Source organism: Myotis brandtii, unplaced genomic scaffold, assembly GCF_000412655.1.
Source record: "Myotis brandtii unplaced genomic scaffold, ASM41265v1 scaffold483, whole genome shotgun sequence".
Taxonomy (NCBI): Eukaryota; Metazoa; Chordata; class Mammalia; order Chiroptera; family Vespertilionidae; genus Myotis; species Myotis brandtii.
Window position 1 is genome coordinate 1,231,184 of NW_005368456.1, and position 11,200 is coordinate 1,242,383.

An 11,200-nucleotide genomic window follows, 5' to 3' on the forward strand; every position below is an offset into this window, starting at 1 on the left:
GTAGGAACCAAAGCTGGGGCTCTATCTCCCAGCCCAGGAAGGATCACAGACTTCAGATCCTGGTTGTGAGATTCGGTGGGGGATTTTGGATGGATCTCTCACCTCTTTTTCTGGCTGGTTCCCTCCTCTGTGTTTTTGTTGTTGTTTGTTTTTCACTCAGTGTTCTAGGCTGAGCTTTGATGACTTTAGTTCTAGTCCTTTTGACACAAGTGTATGTGAGTTGATTCCTCCTCTGGGCTTTGGAGAATTTGCCCATTCTGGGATGCAAGAGGGTTCATCTTGCCTCCTGGCTTCATAAACAACTCTGCTTGGGTCTAGACCAGAGGATGGTATGAAGGCCTCTGGCCCCAGTCATACATCTCTCAGCATCGGTGTCTTTCTGGTATCTGCTGAGTGGTGGGCAAACATCTATAGACTTGGAACCTTTATGAATGCCTGCTAGCCAAGCAAACCTCCATCACTGCATGAGTGGTCCTTGTCTGAAGAACTCTGTGGTGGAGGTCAGCCATCTCCTCCCATGTGTGGGGGACAATCATTGTCCTCTGGGTCCCCCTTCCAGCCTGCCCATGAGGGGATTGGATTATCTAGATCACTTATGATGTCATGATTCAGACATAAATTCATCCTAGCTTACTTTGGCACCTAGTTTTAATTTACCTCAAAAAAATGCCAAGTTTGATTGACAAGGCCAAAGAACAGGGAGGACAAGCGTGGTCCTGGCCCCTGGCCCAGAGGAGAATGCCTGTACACCCCCCTGACCGCGGGGCAGGGACATGAACCAGAGCCTTTCCTGAGTCCTTGTGTGGCTGGTGGCAGGATGATGTGTCCTGGCAGTGCCTTTGCAGCAGGCCCTGAGCACGTGCTGGGAAGCTCCCGGGAGCTGACCACCCAAAGCCTGAGAGAGAGCCTCTGAAAGTCACACTCCCCTCTGCCAGCCACATGGCCTTCCAGCTCAGGTTTCCTTTGAAAGTGACTTTAAAGGACTTGCCAGCTCGAGGCCTCAGCTCACCCTGCTCTTTGAAAAGGGAGAAAGTGATCCCTCTGCTCCCATAGAAACTTGGCAAAAGAACTTAAAAAACAGACAGCTTCAGGAATGACAATTCACAGGCCCGAGGGAGGCTGGCCCTAGAGTCCCTTGGTTCCCTGAGGGGCTAGGAGTTTGTTTATATATAATTACTGTTTAATAAAGAGACTGGGGGCCCAGGCAGACAGTGTGGGTGGCTTCAAGTTCAAACAAAAGAGAAGATCAAAGAGTAACTGTAGCCAATTGACGATCAATAACAAGTAAAAAGCAAACATCTCTAAACAGATAAGCTAGGGTAAAGGGAATAGAGAATTTTTATTTCAAAAGCCTGAGGTGAATGCAACATTTCACAAACACATAACTTTCAAAACAGCGGCGCCTGAGGTCCTTCTCTGTTTTGTGGGATTTTTCAGGGGAAGGTTTCTCAGGACCAGGGTGGTGGTTGGAGGGTAGACCCAGAGAAGAGGGGTGGTTGGAATCAAGCAGAGCAGCTTAGAAGCTGGAAAGGATGGGGGATGATAAGGATCACCTAATTCAAGTCTGTCATCTCTACCCATGAAAGGACTGAGACAGGAGACATGCAAGAACTTGCCCACTGTCCTCACCCGGTGTCCGGGGATAGAGAGTGGAGGGTGGGCTTCTGCTCCTCACTCCAATCAGAGACAAGGAAGAACAGATGCAAATGTTCCCATTTCAGATATAAGGAAACTGAGGCAGGGACTCGGCCGAGGTCACCCAGCCAAGTAGTGGCTAACTAGTCTGAGTTCAGACAACTGGTCGTTGGTGAAACTTCAATCTTTTTCTTTTCTTGAGGAAAATGAGCTATCTTTGGAATCCGGGGTCCCATTCCTCTCTCTGTGCCACTCATAGCAATAAGTGTGTTAAGCAGTGATAATAACATCTTGCATTTGTGAGGTGGTTATGATTTTCAAAGCACTTTTGTATCAATGATCACATTAAATTCTCAAAGTCACCCTTCAAAGCAGAGTTTATGGGGGGATGGAAACCGCATGCCCACCTCAGAAACTCCAGGATAGAGACAGTGCCCAAGAGTTACAATTGAACCAGGAGCCCATAAAAACACACCACACTGCACCTGCCCACAGAAGCTGCTCCACCAGAAACTTTGCCTCAGTCCCTGCTAGAGTCAAAACTTGGGTAGCCATATCTCATAGCATGTGACCACTCCCCTGACCACTAATTTGTCTAAGGATGGACAGTGCATCCAAGGCCAACCAACCACAGGCAGGTCTGTGGCCTATTATGTGTGGCATGTAAAGTGTTGCCTAAGTAGGGGATGCTAATATGTTGGGCCACCAAGATGGTCCTGGGAATTTTTCCTGAAACATAGAACCACCAGCCAGTCCAGTGTTTCTCAAATTTCATTCACTTGTCATCCATCTTCATGATTTTGCTATAGCATCTCACCTTGAAAAAATATATATATATATATTATTTTTCTTTCAATCAACTCACATTTTAGATATATTTTCCCCAAGTATAAATTAAATAGCATCCAAAATAAAAATGTTCATTCACATGCCTTCTCAAAATTGTTCTGTGTTCTACCGGAGGCATTTTGGAAAACACTAAGAGAATGAGACTAGGGCAGAGAAGCACAGAGAAGCTGACCTGTGGAGAGTGGGGGGTCGCATTAATGGCAGGGCATTGGAATGAGGTCTCCCAAGGAGGAGGCTTGGAATAAGGGTGACCTTCCAGTATCAAGTTCTAGGAAGCTTGTCATTGATTGAGGGATTCTGTCTGGTTTTAGGTTTCTAGAAGATTCCATTCACCTTATAAACACTTCATAATAAGGTCCCTACCTCTATTCCTACACCATAGTTGGCCTGGTCTGTGTGAGTATCTGTTTCTGGAACCAAAGAGCACAGTTTACTCAGGTGTCCAGGTCTCTGAGGTGTCTGCCACTGGGAAGACCCTTATATACTCTTAAATTGAGTCTAGGCTCTTGATAGTAAAGGCTGAGGTATGCTGTGATCCCTCCCAGGTAAGACCCAAAAAGTGGTCTACCCCAAATACTGTAACCACTTGGAAAGACAATGTTCCTCCAAGCCCCAAAGCAACTACAGGAAGCTTCTAAGAGGCATACAGGAGCCCAGTCCCTGTGAGCATGCATGATCCAGTGTACAGGACCATGCACCTTCAGTGAAGGAGAAGAAAGCCTCAGTGATTCCTAAGGAAGTGGCATTCCAGAAACACAGGCATTGAGACAGGAGGGCTTTGCAGTCTAGGAAGGGGACCCAAGGATCTTGGAAGCCTGAACTATTATAATACTCCCTAAGGCCCAGGGTTAACCTCTTAGTCAGTGAGTCTGACTCATTCAACAGCAATGACAGACTTCTCAGCACTTCTCAGAGATGAGCTCCCTGGATCTCTCCCTGCCTTTTGCACAACAAGCAGGCTTAGGGTCAGAGCCAAATATTACAACTGGAGGGGCCTTAGTGATTATGATTCTATTCTACAAGTGAAGAAACCAGGTTAGAGGGGAAAGGGACACACTTAAAAGGTCACACCAAGAACTTCTTTGGAAGAGGTCTCCTGACTCCCAGTTTGGCTTGTAACATTGTCCCATTCTTCAAGGTGTGGGCATTCAAGTTGGGAAAACCAAACAAGGATAAATATGGAAGCAGAATCTCAAAGAAACACAAAGAGTTACAACATTATAGCTGATAAATGGCATTCCTGAGGATTCAGGGGCTTTGTGAGGGGTGTGCTCAGAATGGCAAGCTGTTTTTTGAGGGTTTACCAGGCAGAAGCCTTCTCAGGGCTTTCAAGGGTCTCCCTTCCCTTCTGTGGAGCTGCAGTGCCTCTTCTGTCAAGACAGAGCAGCCCTCCTTGACTTGGCCGGTGGGTGGGAGCCATGTCTCCGCAGGTGGTTTGGTTTGCTAGGGCTGCCACCAGTGGAGTGACTCCCACAACAGAAATGTATTGTCTCACAGTTCTGGAGGCCAGAAGACAGATCAAGGTGTCCACGTTTGGTTCCTTCTGAGGGCTGTGAGGAAGAATCCTATTCCTGTCTTCTCCCCTAGCTTCTGGCGGCTTGCTCGCAATCCTTCACTTGTAGAAGCATCACCTTGATATCTGTCTGCATCTTCACATGGCGTTCTCCCTGTGTGTCCAAACTTCCCCCTTCCATATGGATCCCAATCAAATTGGAGTAGAGCCTGCCCTGATGACCTCATCTTCACCGATGATACCTGCAACCACCCTATTTCCAAATCAGGTCTAGTCTCAGGTATGAAGGTTAGGACTTTAGCATACGAATTTTGGAGGATGTACAATTTAACCTACGACAGAAATTGTTTGAGGGAGGGGGGCTGGTGACATACTCTCAGAAAGTGGCACCATCCTCACCTCTTCTTTGTACCTTGTCCCTGCTGCCACTATTTCTACCTGGTGTTCCCTAACATGAAGTCACATGGAGAAATGCATCCTTTCCCAAACATACCAGTGTCTTTGTACACACCACACCCACCACCTCATCATGTCCTTTTTCCCCGACTCTGCCCCACCACCCCTAGCCAGGAAGTCCTTCAATATCAACCGTCCATGAATTTCCTCATCCTGGAAACCATCTGTACAGGTTTGTTGAAAGAAGCAGTGAGAGAGTGAGTGTGTGCTTTAGGGTTCCACTTGGTGTTTATTGCTCCTCTGGCACCTAGGTTTTAGGAGGCAGTTATCCCAGTGCAGTCTAGAATACAGCCACAAGGTGGCAGGGTAGGCCAAGCAGTGATGGCCAAGGCGCCGCTTTATCTGGTTCCAGGGAAGCAAGGTGGTGTAAATGGGGTCAGTGCTATTTTTTCTAGTTGGCCTTCTATGCCTTTGTGCCAGTTCCCTTCCTCTAACCCTCTTCTTCATCTTGGTGAAGCCATCCAACGGAACTGGCTAGTGGTTTTATGGGATGTGATTTGAGGCCCTCTGGAGCCAACACCTCTCCTTCTGAGACCTACTTGGGTGTGTAAATTTCCACTCTGAAAGTTATTCCTTTGAGTTTCAGGTTTGCAGTTCTCCTTGGAAATGAGGGGGGTCATATCTCAGGCAAAGGAGGCCAATCCAGAATAGAAGCCTGGAGGGAGGCAGGAGCTTGTGAGATGACGACAATAAGTGTAACTAACATTACAGGTCACCAGTGGCTTTCATTTCCAAGAGCTCACCTAATCTGAACCACAATCTTGCCAGTTAAGGAAGTAAAAATCTCACTTGGTGGATGAAGAAACAGATTCAGTGAGGAGAGGCTAGGCATGCAGGGCTAGTGAGTGGCAGGGATGGGAATGACTTGCAGTGAGGAGCTCAAATAGCCCGGATGACTGAACAAAAAGGTGCTCCTATATTCATGCACCCAGGACACAGCTTTTTAACCGAGCAACATTGTTTATGAAGAGAGTTTAGGATTTTAGAACTGAGATTCTCTTTCAGTCAAAATCTCAAATTCTGCCCAGCCAGTGTGGCTCAGTGGTTGAGAGGCGACCCAGGAACCAAGAGGTCACCAGTTAGATTCCCAGTTAGATTCACAAGCCAGGGTTGCAGACTTGATCCCCAGAAGGGGACATGCAGGAGGCAACCAATCGATGATGTTTCTCTCTCACTGATGTTGCTATCTCTCTATCCCCTCCCTTTCTCTCTCTCTCTCTCAAAATCATTAAAAAACATATATATTTTAAAAAACCTCAAATTCTGAATGTAGAGAGGAAGCCTCCAGGGCATGTCCTGTAGCTGCCATCTATGTCACAGTGTTGCCCTGAGCTCCGGATGCCTGGTACCAGGTGTGGACTGGCTGCACCATGGGCACCTCTCCGCTCCCCTTCCATGTTTGCGGGGAGGAGGGGTGCCCCCTGAGCTTTCCTCTCCTGTCATACTCAGTGACCCTGGGTAGTCGTTGGGGGGAGGCATCATCTAATCCCTGCTGGCCACAGTGAGATCCAGGACAAACAGCTCTGGCCTGGATTAAGGTAACTGGCCTTGGGCAGGAAGCTTCTTCTCCCTGGCCTTCAGTTTCTGACTGTAAATGAAAGGCTGCACAGGATGCTCTCAAAGGCCCCTCTGGAAACCACAACGGTGGCTTTTCTTGCCTAAGTAACTAACTGGGAGACAGGATGGGTGATTGCTCTCACTAGGAGTACTGGGAATAGAAATCACTCATCAAAACCAGAGAGTTCAAATGTTGGAGGCAATTTCTCATCTACTCTTTCCAGAGTTTCCTGCATCCAGGTGACCAACATTCCCAGACCCAGGATTTGGGGCTTCCTTATACCTGCTTCTGATATTATCACAACTCAAAAGGGGCATACAAAATGACACTAGTTATCAAAAACTAACCTACCTAACAGTGCTCAAGGGGCCCAAAGTTCCTATATATTTAACAGTAACTTTGTTGAGGTACAATGTTGTTGTTGTTTTTTTTTTTTAAATAACATGTAGGGCTGTTTATGTACTTTCAAAATTAATATATATTAAATGCAGAAAAACGTGAGAGCTATGACAAAATAATACTAACATTGATTGAGTGCTCACAATGTTCCAGGATATTTTTTTAAAAAACTTTTGATTTTTAAGTAATTATAGGTTCTCAGGAAATTACAAAAATAGTACAGAGAAGTCTTGTGTACCCTTCCCCACCCAGTTTCCACCAAGGGTAACATCTTACATAATTATAACACAATATCAAAGCCAGGAAGTAGCATGGCTCAGTGGTTGAGTGTCGACCCAGGAACCAAGAGGTCACCAGTTCGATTACTGGTCAGGGCACATGCTCAGGTTGCAGGCTTAGTCCCCTGAAGGGGGTGTTCAGGAGGCAGCCAATCGATGATGCTTCTCTCTCATTGATGTTTCTATCTCTCTATCCCTCTTCCTTTCTGTCTCTCTGAAGATCAAGAAAAACATACTAAAAAAAAAAAAAAAAAGCTAGGAAGTTGTTGCAGTTGATATAATCCACAAATCTTATTCAAATTTCACCAGTTTTACATGCACCCATGTGTGTTTGTGTGTTTGGAGATTCATAGAGCCACTATCACAACCAAGATACACAACTATCCCCTTCCCACAAAACTTCCTCATAGCCATCCTCTCCTCCTCCCTTCATCACTAACCCCTGGCAACCACTAATATGTTCTTCATCAGTGTAATTTAGAAGCCCGTAACTGGCACAACTGAGCTTAAAATCTAGATCTGGTTCTAGAATCTGAGGCTTTAATTATAATAGTATAGTGTCTCTCTAAATAGATTCAATATAAATGTTTAAAAACTAAATACAGAAAAGGATAATAAAGAAAGAACAGCTGTAGCCTCAGAAAATGTCAAATGATTGAAACCATACAGACTAGATTCTCTCAAGAAAACGCAATTAAGTTAAACATCAATAATAAAAAGGGAACTACAAAAATTCCATTTGTCTGTAAATTGAAGAAAACTTTGCCTCTGGACAACTGTGGGTGAGAGAAGAAGAGGGCAGGAGTTGGAGCAAGAGAACCAGCCAAGAGTTGACGGATAGGATGTCGCACAGTGAAGGTGCGATTGTTTCAAGGCTGTAAACAATGGCAACACTACGCTGCCCTAGACTGAGTCCTGGAGGGCAGGGACCGTGTATTGGTCATCCCAACAGCCTCAGAGCCTCACCCGACTCTTGGCAGGGACAGGGAGTCAATAACTGTTTGCTAATGGGCTAAAAAAACAGACCCTGCATTGGCCACTGCCTCCATCCCCTTGGATCCGTAAGTACAGCAAAGCCAAAAGAAGCCGTGGGACACTGAAAGCAAAAGTAAACCAAAACCGAGACAAGGTGAGCAGACACAGTCTAGGTGCGCCAGTTACAGGCTTCTAAATGGGTGTCTGTGTGGGTCGGTGAGAGCACTTTCCTTTTCACGGTGCCCTCAGACACCAAAACCGCAGAGTGAACAGGGCTGTCGAGGTCAGCACTTTTGAAATTTGCAAATAGAAAATCAACGCCCAGGAAATGAAAGCAATTGATCTGGGTGAATACAAGTTTGAAACAAGAACCTAAGTCTTCTGGCTCTCCACAGAGACCTTTATGCCAACAGAGTAGACCTTTGACAGTTCCAGAGAATATTTCCTAGACTTCAGGAATCGCCCAAGTCAAAAACTCAGACATATTTGCAAAGGCACTCTGACTTTTACCGGATTCACGTTTAGAGAGAATCCTAAGTTGCCAAAGCATGGCCTCACATCACAAATGAACCACTTTATCAACTTTTAATAAAGTTTCCTCCTTTGGGTAGTGATTTTCACATAGAGGCAGTGTTATAATGATAACAAGGCAGTGTCTGTGCAGCAGGTGGGCCCAGCAGGACCCTGCTGCTGAGGTGCTGATGCTGGTGTCAGCAGGGGTGGGGTGTAGGGATGGGGGTGGGGGTAACTCAGGAGCTAACACAGACTCACAAACAAGACTCTGTGTCTCATAAATCATCACGTACCAAACTGGAAAAATATTGATGGTATGTAACATTTTAAAGAGTTATAGAGATTTAAAAAATCATAATTTATTTTTTATCAAATACATTTTATAATCAAGTAAATTCTAAAATTTTACCAATAACTTGGCCAAAAAAATGAAGGTCAGAGAGAGGTAGGGTAAAAAGAAAGTGGAACTTTCATTTATTTGTTAATATACTTTTGTTTGAAGTTTTACAATGAGTTTGGTGGATAATTGCATGTAGTCGGTGAGCCAGACTGTTTGGGTACAAATCCTGGAACTGTCACTTACTAACTATGTCAACCTGAGTAAATTACTTTGCCTGTCTGTGCCTCAGTTTACTTACATGTAAAAAGGGGAGAATAGTTATGGTATTGAGCTCATTGAGTTCTTGTGTGCTTAAATGACTTAATTTATGCCATGTAGTTAGAAACACTCATGATACAAAGTAAGCATCTATCACTATTAACTTTCATTATAATTAAGGTTTATTATCATTTTCTTCCCAACAAGTTTTTAAGATGAGGAAATAATTTGTTGTTTCTTTGCCCAATTCCTGGTGCTACAAGAACTGGGTTGCAGCTTCTGCTGTTTCTTGCATCATATAAAGTCTCTTGGAAGAATGGCCTGGACTCCCATGTGGACACTGCAGTTACCCATGAGTTTGGTGTAGTACTCTGACCAGTTTCCATCAACAGGTCCCCTGGACATTGAAACCATTCTGGACTAACCTTAAGGTTTCCTCACCCTCTTGGACTTTGCTTAATTGCTTTGCATGGAGTGACACAGATTAAGTAAGTCTTATGCCTCTTGTACCTACATGTCTACTTTATCATCACAGATTTTACTCCCTAGTGTAAATTGTTTTCAAACTCCTTCTTTTCCTGCCTACTAGCATAAATTCAGGTTAAGATTTTCCTGTCCTCCCGGAATATTATATTTTAAAAACCAGCTAGGAGATTTAAAGCACTTTGATGGAGGTATCCTGTGGATGTCTGTTCATTTGACAAATGCTGATGAACTAGTGCAGACTTAGAAGCATGCGTGGATCTAGTTCATGGACCCCCATTGGCGAACATGGTCCATAGAACCTTTATTGACAATTTAAACTCCCTATCATTTAGTACATCTCCATCAGAGAAGAGTAATAACAGGTGAGGCCTGAGAGATGTGTGGGACCTGGATTATGAAGGGTTTTTTAATGTTGTGCAAAGAGTTAAGATTCTGTTTTAGAGGGAATGTGGAATCACTGAATTATTTCAAGCTTCAACCTGATCAGATTTGCATATCAATAATGGGCCTTAGCCTTAGGTTCTCATTACTTCTAGCTTCTTGCAAATCCAGACCCCTCTGCAGAAGGAATGGGAAGCACCTTTACTCTATCCAAAACAACTCCATAGAAAGCTCTGTTGCGCACTGCCAATTGAGATCTACTGAATCAAGTGTCATGAGAAGTGAAGAAATAAATAGTTTATAACCTGGTAAGCAATTGATACACAAAATTTAAATATTAAATGTTTTTAATGAGTTTATATCGTCAATAAAGCTTCTAAGGGCCATTTCCCCCAAATAGTTTTGCAATAAGGCAATGTTAAAACACCATTGGAAAATATCAGTGTAAATTTATGATGGGTCCCCCATCATTAGGTCAAAATAGAGCTTTCTGTGTATGTCCTTTACAACTCACGTTAAATGTGAATTCCAATAACACAGGAGCCATGTAATATGTGTTCACAGTGGGATGGAAGGGGAGCCGTGTTGCTCATAGCTTCTTGGAATCAGGCTTATAGTCACAGGTCTAGAAGACTATTCTTACTGGTGCTATCAACTTAACACAATTGCTTGTTATCATAAAGAGGGGAAACACTGGATCTACCCAAACCTAGCCTCAAGGAGGATATCTAATGTTTTTAAAATTTTTTTATTGATTTCAGAGAGGAAGGCAGGAGAGAGATAAAAACATCAGTGATGAGAGAGAATCATTGATTGGCTGCCTCCTGCACACCCACTACTGGGGATCAAGCCTGCAACCAGGCATGTGCCCTGATTAGGAATCAAACAGTGACATGTGACCTCCTGGTTCATAGGTTGACACTCAACCACTGAGCCATGCTGGCTGGATGAGGATATCTAATCTATTTAATAAAGAGCCAGGGTCGTAAGGACCATTATGACTGAAGGCTCAACCAGACTGGAAGTCAGTGCTGGGTTTCCATGGCGACCAGCACTTACTGGGGCCACTGCAGGTGCCCTGACCCAGCACTGACTGCCTAGGGGGCTGCGGATCAGGCCCGGAGAGAGGCCTGCAGAAAGAGAGGCAGCATCTGATCTGTAGCCTCTGTGGCAGCCATTGATCAGAACTTGCCTCTCTTTCTCTCCCGGCCTGACCAACAGCCGTGCCTCCATTTCTCTCCAGGCCTCCACCGGGGCTGCTGATCAGCCCTGCCTTTCTGATCAGGCCCCATTGATAGGCCCAGAGACATTGTCTAGCATAGAAACTGGCCAATCAGAACCAAATCTGGGTGAATGTAAGGAGTCAATGGCAGACTAGGAGGTGGAGTTTTTTTTTTAAAAAAAATTGTTTTATTGCTTAAAGTATTACAAAGAGTATTACATGTGTCTCCTTTTTTCCCCTGCCCTTGACAATCCCCTGGCCTCCCCTACCCCCCAGTGTCTTATGTCCATTGGTTATGCTTATATGCATGCATACAAGTCCTTCAGTTGATCTCTTA